Genomic DNA, 13757 nt, shown 5'->3' with positions numbered 1-13757 from the left:
CGGGGGCAGAGGAGGAACGGAGGAGGAGGAGGGGGTGTAGGGGAGGGGTAAAATCGGGATTTTTGAAGATGTTGCATTGGAACTTGAGGAGAGGGGCATAGACATAATTTTTTTCAAAAAAATGGGCTACAGCACATTGTTGAAAGTTGGGGGGCTGGGGCATATTTGATTTTTCTCCTACAAATAATTTTTATCAAAACATTGTAGCAATAGTTTTTTGTTTCATGTTTACATCTTTTTCATGCTTCATAATACATATATAAAGTATTCATGAAATGTAAACACAATTTCATAAGTCATAGTTCAATTTTTGTTTTCATGAAAAACAGGTTTTATGAACACTTTTCAAAAACAATGATTTTTCATAAACGAAAATTGTATTTCCAAAATGTCTTTTTGAAACATGTTCACTTACATGTTTTTAAGCTTTCCCCAAAGTTTTGTTATTTTTGGATATCATTTGCTATTTTAACATATTTTCAAAAGTCAGCAAAACAGGTTCAAAACCTGAATAATATCTGTGTCAGTTTGCGGTCGACCGTGGCGGTCGACCGCCTGTAGTCCAGAGACCAAGATTGGCCTCTGAAAGACTTGCGGTCGACCGTGGTAGTCGACCGTAGCAAGTCCAGAGAGCATCAGCTCTCTCGCGGTCGACCGCCACGGCCGACCACCTACTTTCATGTTCTGTGTGCTTGTTTTCACTGTTTCACAATCGATCGCCAATGTTTCACAGTTGACCGCCGCGTTGAGTTATAACGACTAGTTTTTGACCTGATATTCTGAGGGTATTTTGGTCTTTTCAATGGGGTTTTGGCTGATGTCTTGAGTGGGTATAAATACCCCAATTGCCTCTATCATTCTAAGAACCAAGAATTTTGTTTAAATTGAGTTTTATAAAGAGTTTAACAAGTGTTTAAGCTTGTTTGTGGTTTGTTTCAAAAGAGGAGTTTTTACAACAAGAAGAGGCAATCAATTCCAATTGAGGATATCATCCTTATCATCATTCTACAGTCCTTCTTGTTTATTAAGAAGTTTTCTAAACTTATTTTTTTATATAGCTTATTGATTCATTATTCACATTCATATCTTAGCTATATTAATTGAGTTGAAAATTTATTATTCTCTTTTATCACACATACCTTTGTTGAGCTTATAATATCTTCATACAATATATTGGGTAGTGGTGTGTGATCGGGCGAGAGTGAGCTTAATTGTGTTCTCATCAATTGTAGAGAACGAACTATTGCATTTGTGAGCTTTATTGTGAGATTCACTTTGTATACATATTTACACCGAGATGAGTGTGTGGTGAGGATGTAGTCGATACCAAGAGGAGTGGTGTCGGTTGTAAAGCCTAGTGAGAGGTAGTAATCCCGAGCACTTGAGAGAGGCGATACGTGAGGACCGATACTTGAGGTTGTAGTTTGTGTATGTATATTGTGAGTTTTTGCAGAGTTGTCGGTTAATAAGAAAACCGAATGTGTAGAGAAGTTCCGACTTCCAAATCGGGTGTGCCGATAGTGGAGATCTTCTCAAGGTGGGGAGCGGAGACATAGGTCAAGTGGTTGACCAAACTCCATGAACATATCGTGTGTTTGAGTTTGCTTAGCGTATATTTAATTTGTAATTATTTTTTACATTCTTGTTCATATATATCTCATATATCTCTTGCAAGAATAAATTAATCAATATAATTTAATTGGCATAAAATCAGAATTAGATTAGCATAAGACCCTAATCACCCCCAGGGTCTAACAATTGGTATCAGAGCTTGGTGCTCTTTGATTTGAGGTTTAATCGCCTTGAGGTAAAGATCCAAGTTTTTTTTTTTTTGCTAATCTAGATTTGATCTTATTAGTCTCTTGCTTACACATGTCATGGACATGCACGGTGCACCTAGTCTTGGTTATGCAATTAACATTGCTCCTGGAATCGGAAGTTTCCCCTATGCACAATGGTGTGTTAGATTTAAGCTATTTGCTAAATCTAATAATATTGATATTTGGGAAATTATCGATTGTGCCTATGTTGTACCCACTATGGAGAAATCCAAGTGGAGTAGTAATGATAATAGATTATTTGCCATGAACAAGTCTTTGTTAAATTTTTTAGTTAATGCCTTTAGCTTATCATTTGCTAACAAACTTGATTCCTTTGATAGTGCTTATACGCTATGGAAACTATTGGAAGCACATCAAGAGGACTTGGAGACTATCCGACAAGAGTTAGAAAATTCTGCTTCAAGTTCTAAAGGAGCTTCATCTTCATGTTTGCAACCACTAGGAGATAATCCTAGTGAGGTACGCGAGCTCGACACCGATCATGATTTTACTTTTGATAAGCTTGCACATGAATTTAAAAATTTATTGCATGACCATAAAAAATTAAAACGTAACTATATTGAATTGAAAAGCAAGCATGTTGAAATAAAATCTTCTCATGAAACATTAGCTACTAAGTTTGATCTCATTGCAAATGAAAGTATGAATCTCAAAGAATGCAATAAAATTTAAGATTAGAAAAAGCTAGTCTGCTTCATGAAAAATGTGATATCATGTTAGAAGTAGAGATTAGTAAAAATAAATTAAACTCTATAATAAATGATCATGTTTATTCTACTTCTTGTAGCAATGCCTGTATGCACAATGATGAGTTGAATCAAATAAAAGAACACATATCCACCTTAGATTCAACACTAAACACTTGTATTGCAAATAACAAAAAGCTTATGGACTTGTGTGCAAAGTCTCATATTAATTCACTCAAGAATCCTACACACTATGCACATATGTATAACAAAATTTACAAATATGCTATTTGCGGTCGTAAAGGCCACTTAGCTAAAAAATTTTATAATGCACAAAAGCTTAACAAGCCTATTCACGATTATGCATCCCATCAAGCTTCTTCATCTCATACACATGTACACACACACATAGTGATAATCATAAACATGCTCATGTATATAAGTGTGAATTTTGTGGTCGTTTTGGTCATTTGATCAAGTTTTGTTTCGATTTGAAAAGAAATTCTCGTTCGTAAAAAAAATTATAAAGGAAAACCTATTTTTGCAAATGAGCCACGTGCACAACATTTTGGTCAACGCAAACCATTCAAACCCCTACATTGCACAAATTGCAATCGTATAGGTTATGTTTACGATTTTTTTTTTGACCGTATTCATGCACAAAATACGCCCAAATGGGTTCATAACCCTAGGGCCTTGAACTTACATGATGGGGATCATATCCCAAATTTTATTAGTACCAAAAATACTTGGGTACCAAAATATACTTAATCTCAATTTTTTGAATAATATATGTTTGGTTTTGAATTTCAATTTTGATAATTTTTAAAGAATGTTTTAAAATAAAATATTTTTATGGATTACAAACTAAAAATGTTCTATACATATTCTTATAAAATAAAGTTGTATAAGGATCTAAATGAAAACTTTCATGAATTTCAGCTTTTATCAAATCATTAATACAGATTTTCTCACGGTCGACCGTCACGGTCGACCGAATGTGATGTTTTCTCGGAGATTTGGCTCTGTAACTATCGCGGTTGACCGCGCCTATTATGGCAGTCGAACGCACAGGAAAAATCACCTTTTTCTTTTAGTTTTCTTATCGGGTTTTGGGTTTTATTTTGTTAATTGTTTTAACCCGAATTTTTGGCATCGTTGATCTCAGCTTAGAGTCGATCCCAGCCCTTGGCTTCTTTCTCACATATGTCTGATCCCCATTCATTCCTATCGTTCCCAATTTTTCCCCAAAATTCATTTCCCCTTACGGTCGGCTGCCCTCATCCTTGCAATCGCCTGTGGCTCTCCTTCGGTGAGTTCTTCCTATCTTCTTAGCTGGTAACCCTTCCTCCAATCTCTTCTTTTCATTCACAGTCATAGGGTTCCATTTTCTCTTTCTAGGGTTTTTGTTTAGGGTTTGTTCCTTCAAATCTATTATTGTTGCTCTTATCTTGATATCATGCCACCTAGAAAGAAATCTAAATAAGATATTGCATCTTCATTTAGTGCCATTCATTACGAAGATTTTTTGCTTTATAAGTCCCTAGTTAAAAAATATAGGGATCTTTGGAAGTTAAAAATCTTATCCGATAGAGCTATAAAATATCCCGGTCTAGCTATCTATAATATTCCTAAGATGCTTGTTGATGTTGGTCTTCATGACCTTTTGGATGAAAAACGTAAAGTTCCGCATTACCTCTTTCTTGTTTATCTTTTTTATGCGAACTTATCAATCACCACTTCTGCTGATGGTCTTCAGACCATCAAAAATTCTATTAAAAATATCGATATATCTTTTTCTGCTAGCGAACTTACGGGTATCCTTAAGATCCCGTCAAGTGATGTTGAACTCATGTCCATCGATCACACCGATTCGGATGTGAACGCTCTTCTGTTTAAGCCCGATTGTACTTACCCTATGAACATCAATTCATTAAATCCTATCAGTAAAATTATTACATGAATTGTTGCTCATAATCTTATTTCAAAAACTGGTAGCTTCGATCATTTTGCACTGGACAAGGTGAATGTCGTATATGCCATATTTGTCAGGATAAGGGTGAATTGGGCAAATGTTTTTCTTAAAAACATGGCATGCAAGTATTCAAAATTCCTCCCATTTGGCTCATTCATCACTCTTATTCTTAAACACTTCGGTGTTGACTTCTCTTGTGAACCCAAGGTTGATCCAAACACAAAATTCTTTGATAGGATTCCTCTCTCTCGCTTGCAACTTTCTGATTCCCTATCATTTTCTCCTGTAGAACCTTCATCTTCCCAAACTTCCAGCTCCCAACCTCGTTCTAGACCTACTACCATCTCTGTCTTTGAGGTCTTCGGCCGTTTGGATCGCCTAGAGACTCAGATCTCGAGCATTTAGAAGGATGTGAGGGTGCTCCTCAGTCTTTAGCGTCAGTCTCTTGGGATTCAGGATCCCACTCCTAGCTCTGACTCTGGGTCTGAAGATAGCTCTGAAGAAGAATCTGGTTCAGGCTCATGATCTGATGATGATGGTGTCGATTGATGTGGTTTCTTATGCTTGAGGACATACCTATATATTTTGAAGAACTTAAGTTGATGTGTTTTCTTTTGTTTTGTTGAAAAGCTTAAGTTTTAATAACTTTTATTGCACTTGTTTAAAACTATGTGAGATCTTTTGTTGGTGTAACTAAACCTATGTATTATTTTGTGTTTGTGATATATGCTAGCCTATGTGTTTCTACAAATATCATATGATGGTGGTTATGAACTTGATCGATGTATCTTGTAACCTATGTCTTCTTCTTGTGGTTTTTTATTTGTTTGTGGATGTTTCTTAAAAAATTGAAATAGTTGGATGTTGTTTAGATATCACATTTATATACTTATATGCTTATATGCTTGGATCATAAGTTTGTCATCCATGTGGCTTATCTTCTTATCACCTATGCTTTTTGACAGGGGAAGCCTTGTCAACGTATATATATTTTTTCTAATATGTGCATGATTGCAGGGGGAGCATTGCTCATATCTTTTCCCCATTTTGATGTTGTCAAAGGGGGAGAAATTTAAATATGGTTTGTTTATATGTTGTTTATATGTTGCTTGGTTTATTCATATGTATGCTTTATTCATATCTCTTTTATTTACATTTCATAAATTGTTTGTCATCATAAAACAGGGGGAGATTGTTGGCTCTTTGGTTATGATGATGTTTGCCAAATAATTTATAACTAATTCGTTTTCTAGTGGGTGTGATTTATTTTCCTTTACAGGACATCAACACATGGTGAAAAGACATTTACATCAAGAGTTAAATATTCAAGTTCTCGTGTGCGCAATCACCTAAGTATAAGAGTAGGTTTGTTTACATATATTGTATGATTATGTTTTAAGCTCAATATGTAAACACAACACATGTTTGATTTTTCTCCTACAAATGATTTTTATCAAAACATTGTAACAATAGTTTTTCGTTTCATATTTACATCTCTTTCATACTTCATAATACATATATAAAGTATTCATGAAATGTAAATACAATTTCATAAGTCATAGTTAAATTTTTGTTTTCATGAAAAACAAGTTTTATGAACACTTTTCAAAAATAGTAATATTTCACAAACGAAAATTGTATTTCCAAAATGTCTTTTAGAAACATGTTCACTTACATGTTTTTAAGCTTTCCCCAAAGTTTCGTTATTTTTGGATATTATTTGCTATTTTAACATATTTTCAAAAGTCAGCAAAACAGGTTCAAAACCTGAATAATATCTGTGTTAGTTTGCGGTCGACCGTGGCGGTCGACCGCCTGTAGTCCAGAGACCAAGATTGGCCTCTGAAAGACTTGCGGTCGACCGTGGTAGTCGACCGTAGCAAGTCCAGAGAGCATCAGCTCTCTCGCGGTCGCCCGCCACGGCCGACCACCTACTTTCATGTTCTGTGTGCTTGTTTTCACTGTTTCACAATCGATCGCCAATGTTTCACAGTTGACCGCCGCGTTGAGTTATAACGACTAGTTTTTGACCTGATGTTCTGAGGGTATTTTGGTCTTTTTAATGGGGTTTTGGCTGATGTCTTGAGTGGGTATAAATACCCCATTGCCTCTATCATTCTAAGAACCAAGAATTTTGTTTAAATTGAGTTTTATAAAGAGTTTAACAAGTGTTCAAGCTTGTTTGTGGTTTGTTTCAAAAGAGGAGTTTTTACAACAAGTAGAGGCATTCAATTCCAATTGAGGATATCATCCTCATCATCATTCTATAGTCCTTCTTGTTTATTGAGAAATTTTCTAAACTCGTTTTTTTATATAGCTTATTGATTCATTATTCACATTCATATCTTAACTATATTAATTGAGTTGTAAATTTATTATTCTCTTTTATCACACACACCTTTGTTGAGCTTATAATATCTTCATACAATATATTGGGTAGTGGTGTGTGATCGGGCGAGAGTGAGCTTAATTGTGTTCTCATCAATTGTAGAGAACGAACTATTGCATTTGTCAGCTTTATTGTGAGATTCACTTTGTATACACATTTACACCGAGAGGAGTGTTTGGTGAGGATGCAGTCGATACCGAGAGGAGTGGTGTCGGTTGTAAAGCCTAGTGAGAGGTAGTAATCCCGAGCACTTGAGGGAGGCGATACGTGAGGACCGACACTTGAGGTTGTAGTTTGTGTATGTACATTGTGAGTGTTTTGTAGAGTTGTCGGTTAACTAGAAAACCGAGTGTGTAGAGAAGTTCCGGCTTCCAAACCGGGTGTGTCGATAGTGGAGATCTCCTCGAGGTGAGGAGTGGAGACGTAGATCAAGTGGTTGACCGAACTCCGTGAATATATCGTGTGTTTGAGTTTGCTTAGCGTATATTTAATTTGTAATTATTTTTTACATTCTTGTTCATATCTATCTCATATATCTCTTGCAAGAACAAATTAATCAATATAATTTAATTGGTATAAAATCGGAATTAGATTAGCATAAGACCTTAATTACCCCCCCTAGGGTCTAACAACATCATGTCATACATCATACATACACCCGCTAAAGGTACGAGTTCGGAAAAAATATTTTCATGTTCAATATTACCCTTAACTTTTTTTGAATATTTCATTGTTATCCTAATCTATTCTAATTATCCTATCTTTTTTGAATTGATAATTAAATGATTTATCCTATTTATAGTAAGACTTAACGTGTTATTGGATAAAGAAAATATGTTTGATATAATTCAAATCCTTTACTTATTTCAGTTCGCAGAGAAATCTAAAAAACATATGCTAGCCAGCACCTAAAAGTTTTTGGACTTCGTAAAAAATATCCTCCAATTTTTTTTAAATTGTAAAAACATCCCTAAAAATTCTAAATTTTATTAGAACATCTTAAAAAGTATAAACTTTACTTATATCAATTCAGTGAGAAATCTGAAAAACATATGTTGGCTAAAAACTGAACGTTTTTGACTTTGGAGAAAGTATCTTATAAGTTTTGAAAAATACAAAAACACCCCTAAAATTCAAAATTACCCTTAACTTTTTTGAATATTATATTGTTATCCTAATCTATTCTAATTATCCTATCTTTTTTGAATTGATAATTAAATGATTTATTCTATTCATAGTGAGACTTAATGTGTTATTAGATAAATAAGATATGTTTGATATAATATAAATCTTTTACTTATTTCAGTTTGCAGAGAAATCTAAAAAACATATGCTAGCCAGCACCTAAAAAGTTTTTGGACTTTGTAAAAAATATCCTCCAATTTATTTTTAAATTATAAGAACACCCCTACAAATTTAAAATTTTATTAAAATATCTTAAAAATTACAAATTTTACTTATTTCAATTCAGTGAGAAATCTAAAAAATATATGCTGGCTAAAAACTGAAAGTTTTTGACTTTGGAGAGAGAGTATCTTGTAAGTTTTGAAAAATATAAAAACACCCCTAAAATTCAAAATTACCCTTAACTTTTTTGAATATTACATTATTATCCTAATCTATTCTAATTATCCTATATTTTTTGAATTGATAACTAAATGATTTATCATTCATAGTGAGACTTAACGTATTATTGGATAAATGAGATATGTTTGATATAATTTAATTATTTTACTTATTTTAGTTTATAGAGAAATCTAAAAAACATATACTAGCCAGAACCTAAAAGTTTTTGGACTTTGTAAAAAATATCCTCTAATTTTTTTAAAATTGCAAAAACACCCCTACAAATTCAAAATTTTATTAAAACATCTGAAAATTATAAATTTTACTTATTTTAATTCAGTGAGAAATCTAAAAAATATATGCTGGCTAAAAACTAAAAGTTTTTGACTTTGGAGAGAGTATCTTGTAAGTTTTGAAAAATACAAAAACACCCCTAAAATTCAAAATTACCCTTAACTTTTTTTGAATATTACATTATTATCCTAATCTATTCTAATTATCCTATCTTTTTTAAGTTGATAATTAAATGATTTATCCTATTCATAGTGAGACTTAACGTGTTATTGGATAAAGAAAATATGTTTGATATAATTCAAATCATTTACTTATTTCAGTTCGTAGAGAAATCTAAAAAACATATGCTAGCCAGTACCTAAAAGTTTTTGGACTTTGTAAAAAATATCCTCCAAATTTTTTTAAATTGTAAAAACACCCCTACAAATTCTAAATTTTATTAAAACATCTTAAATATTATAAATTTTACTTATTTTAATTCAGTGAAAAATCTAAAAAACATATGTTGGCTAAAAACTAAAAGTTTTTTACTTTGGAGAAAGTATCTCGTAAGTGTAAGCGTCAAAAATTACCTACGGGTTCCCGCACGCAGCTCGAGATGAAGAAAAGATGATGAACATCATTATCTGAGTCAAGGAGGATTATCTGACGCTGATAAGTGTATGAAGTAAGTCGACGAAGCGTACGAATCAACAGAACGACAGAATAACAAAGAGACGATCCGATCAGGAGTTATGTTTCACTCATGAAAAACAAACAGCCACTCATGTCTCATCCGCTCCATGTATAATTCACTCATATGAGGTTGTATATCTCTTCTTCGGCTTTCCAACGTACTTTGAATCACGTCATTCCAAAATCAGATCGGGAAATTACAGCAAAAACGGTCAACGGTGTGCAAAACAACGTCTCGATCGAAACCGAGACACAATGAGTGTCTCGCTAGCCGAGACACAATCTGTGTCTCGGGCAGCCGAGATACAGAAGTTGTCTTAGGTCCCGAAAACACTGGCTTCCGGTCAACCGCCGAGATTTTGGTAGATTATGATCCAACAGCCCCTCAACTGATTTGAACGTGATTTTAACTTAAGATAAGAGATTATCAGCCATTCTTATCCGAAAACCGAGCTTCTGAAGCCTATAAATATAGCCCTATGACCTTCATTCACAGAGATCCAGAATTCTTAAGCATCGGCGAAGCTCTGTCGAACTGAAGAGTGAGGAGCACGAATTTCAGAGAGGAGAAAGAGATCTTGATGAGCTATTCAACATAAAGAGGAAGAATTCGAGAGATTTGCATCTGTTCATCCATTTTCCTTGAGATCGCACCTAGCTGTGATTCTCAAGAAGAGTGATTATCTCGCTTTGCCGTGATAGTTACTTCAATTTCTTGACTCCTTTACGAGTCAACGAAATCTATATCTTGATCTGATCGCTTGGTGATTCTCTCCCACTTTTGGCATCGGGCAGAGCAAACGTCACTTCATCTCCTACATAGTGACCCAAAAAAATTCCAAGTTGTTATGTCCTTTTGTTTTGTTGATGATTTACAAACAATTTATATCTAATATTGTTTGTCTAGTGTTTATATTTTTATATTTATTCTAGGCAAACAATAAGTTAGAGGATGGATGGAATTGCACCACAATGATCATATCAAATGGAGGTTGGCGGAAATATTGGTATGAAGCAATACAATTCAAGTTCAAGATCCAAGTTCAAGCTTTATCCGCAAGTTTACTAAGAAGATCTTCATTGAAGATCAAGATTGTTTGATAATTTAGTTTTAGGTTTATACTTGTGTGTAGATACTTTTAGCTCATATATTAATCACACACACGTATTTGTTGATTTTGCTGATTTTATCAAAATATAGTCGTTTTTTGTGAAAATATTATTTTATTCCATTATAGACTTTAAGATAAGTTTATACATACTTTATTAAGTCTATAAAATCACTTTATAAAGTTTTAAAACATGGTTTAGTCAAAATGACAAAAAACAAGTGTTGTATTTTCATGTTTTAGACTATTTTGCAAAATGATGATATTTTACAAATGTGAAGTGAAATTCCAAAAATTCTTTTTGCAACATGTTAATTTATATTTTTACAATTATTTTCCAAAGTTTTATAATTTTTTGAATTTATTTAATATTTTTAAAGGCACTTCAAAGTTTAGTTTTACTGTTCATTGCAGGCTGAAATTGTGTTATCAGTAGACTGAAAAGTCGACTAATGAAAATATCTAGAATCATTAAAAAGTATATGTTTCTTTTCAATCGACTGATCAGTTGACTGATGAGGTCATCGGTCGACTGATGAGATCATTAGTCCACTGATAAACTCACAACGGCTAGTTTTTGTACAATTTCTAGATTTTTGGTTTTTAACCAGTTTACAAAATAAATTATTTCTCTCAAAAAATAAGTGATATTAACAAAATTCTTTCTCTAACATATTCACATATATGTTTAGAAACTTTCCTCAAAATTTCATGATTTTTGGAGTTGTTTTACTATATTAAATTGATTTTACAAAATCGGGTGTTTCAACAGTTTTTAGAATCTAGAATATCTATGTTCAAACAATTATTTCTCTCAACTGGGTAGTGATATTTTAGAAATTCTCTCTCTAACATGTTTATCTACATGTCTAAATTCTTCTCTAAAAATGTCATGAATTTTGGATTTGATTTACTATTTTGTATTGATTTTACAAAGCTAGATATGTAAAATTCTAGAACTCTGAAACTGTCTATTTTTCTTCTGGACGACTGACCAGTCGACTGATGAGGTCATCAGTCGACTGATGAACAGTATCAGTCGACCGACGACATCATAACAGCTAGTTTTTTTAGATTTTCATGTTTCTGTTATTTTGTCTTTTTGCTTGGTTTCTTGGGTTTTTGGGCTTTGTCTTATGATCCTATATATACCCCTTGCCCTCTAACTTCTGAGAACCACCAAGAGAAAATCTTTAAAGAGTTTTACAAGTTTGTTTAAGGATTTCTAAGTGTGTTTAAGAGTTTGTTTTGTGAAGATATTTTCACAAGGGCTTGAGGAGATAATCTTTGGTGTTTAAGCTTCAATTCATCTCTCTCTCTCTCTCTCTCTCTCTCTCTCTCTCTCTTGTCATCCATTGGAGAAGTTTTCTAAACTCTTTTCTAGCTATTTATTTGTTTTGATTATAATTTCCATTAGATAGAATTACATTGAGTTTAGTTTTGATTTATCTAATTGTTCACACATAACCTATTGAGCTTATAGTATTTCATACATAGTATAATTTAGGGTTGTGGGATTGTGACTTTGAGAGTGAGCTTACACTTAGTTCTTATCTTGTATTAGAGAACAAACATTGTATTTGTGCCTTCATTGTAAGATATACTTTGTAATACACTTGTACACCGAAAGGAGTATGTGGTGAGAGACGGGGTCATCCCAAAAAAGGTGAGGTAGGTGGTAATGCCTAGAGGTAGGTTCTAATTCCTAACACTTAAGGGAGACACGGGCTAGAGACCAACACTTAGAGGGTGTAAAGTATGATTGTAAGAGTGTGAGATTGTAAAGTTTTCGGTGAACTAGAAAACCGAGTGTGTAGAGAAGTTCTGGCTTCCAAACCGGGTGTGTCGTGATAGTGGAGATCTCCTTGAGGTGAGGAGCGGAGACGTAGGTCGTGGGACCGAACTCCGTGAACATATCGTTTGTTTGTGATTGTATTAGCGCACTTATTTTTATGTTCATATCTTGTATCGTCTTTATATATTGCTTGTTGTTTATATCGCCCACTATCTAGTTAAGATTGTTTACCCTTGTGTTATTTGTATATCCTTGCACATATATTATTCATATCTCATTTGCTAGGATATATTTATTAGTAAAGTTTTTAATTAGTATTAAATCGGATTAGATTAGCATAAATCCTATTCACCCCCCTCTAGGACATTTTCACAAGCGTGGGTGATCTACTGTTGGGGGACCAAATATTATATAATGCTCAAATGTGCACCTTTGGTATGCATTCCAATGACACCGCCTCATTCTCGGTTCAAGTGCTTTCATAAAATTATAATATGCGCTGAAACTAGCGGTAGGTCTAATTTTAGCAGCATCGTCGGACTTTTTCCTATAATAAAATTTAACATTTAACATCAATCTATCTAAACTTAACATCCAACAGCCAATAGTAACAACCAACAATGAAATGTAACAGTTATGCTATACACCTTAACAACCATTCACTAGACTTGTTATCGATCCATAAAACTTAACGCATAATGTGTAAAGTCAGGTATCAGATACCAATATCATTAACCAATGTCTACAGTTAACAGTTTATAAGAAATAGTAGGTTATAACAAAACATAATAGTCAGTCATTCATTTCTAACATTAATATGTTACATTTCACAGATCCACGCATATAGTTCACAATGCACTAACATTAATCTGTAACATCAATCTATCTAAATTGGAAAATTTAACATCAACTTACTTCTCTCTGGATTTCTTTAATTTCTGTTTTGAAGTTGGAATTTTCCTTTTTCTTAGTAACCTCTTTTGCATGCCCAACAGGGTTTGGGTGGCTTCATCAGTGCTACCATTTTCTGATGATGATGCATGGGTGGACTAAGACTTGGAGGGGGAGGAGCATGAGAGAGAAGAGGGTCCATGGTCGGTTTTAGACGGCAAATGGGGGTCTTTAAAATTCTTGGAAAGCGAGGGAGAATCTTTACCAGTCGACGATGGCAAATGGGGGGTCTTTAATGGTGGTCAAAGGCGAGCCTTGTCGCTCGTCGTTCGTCGGTATAGGTTCCTACTCTTGCAATGGCAGAGGAGGACGGTCAACAACTTTGAATTCATCGTCTTTTCTTAATGAAGTTGGGGAATCTGGGTTCGTCATCGATTTTACGACCATTTTCTGCAGATTGTGACAAAACCCTAGAGTGGAGATTGAGTGGAGATTTAGAGATTTTGTCGATTACTGTTTACCATAGAGAGGGAGAG

The sequence above is a fragment of the Asparagus officinalis genome, chromosome 6, assembly GCF_001876935.1.
Source record: "Asparagus officinalis chromosome 6, Aspof.V1, whole genome shotgun sequence".
Taxonomy (NCBI): Eukaryota; Viridiplantae; Streptophyta; class Magnoliopsida; order Asparagales; family Asparagaceae; genus Asparagus; species Asparagus officinalis.
The sequence above is the reverse complement of the archived record's forward strand: the minus strand, read 5'-3'. Positions refer to the sequence as shown.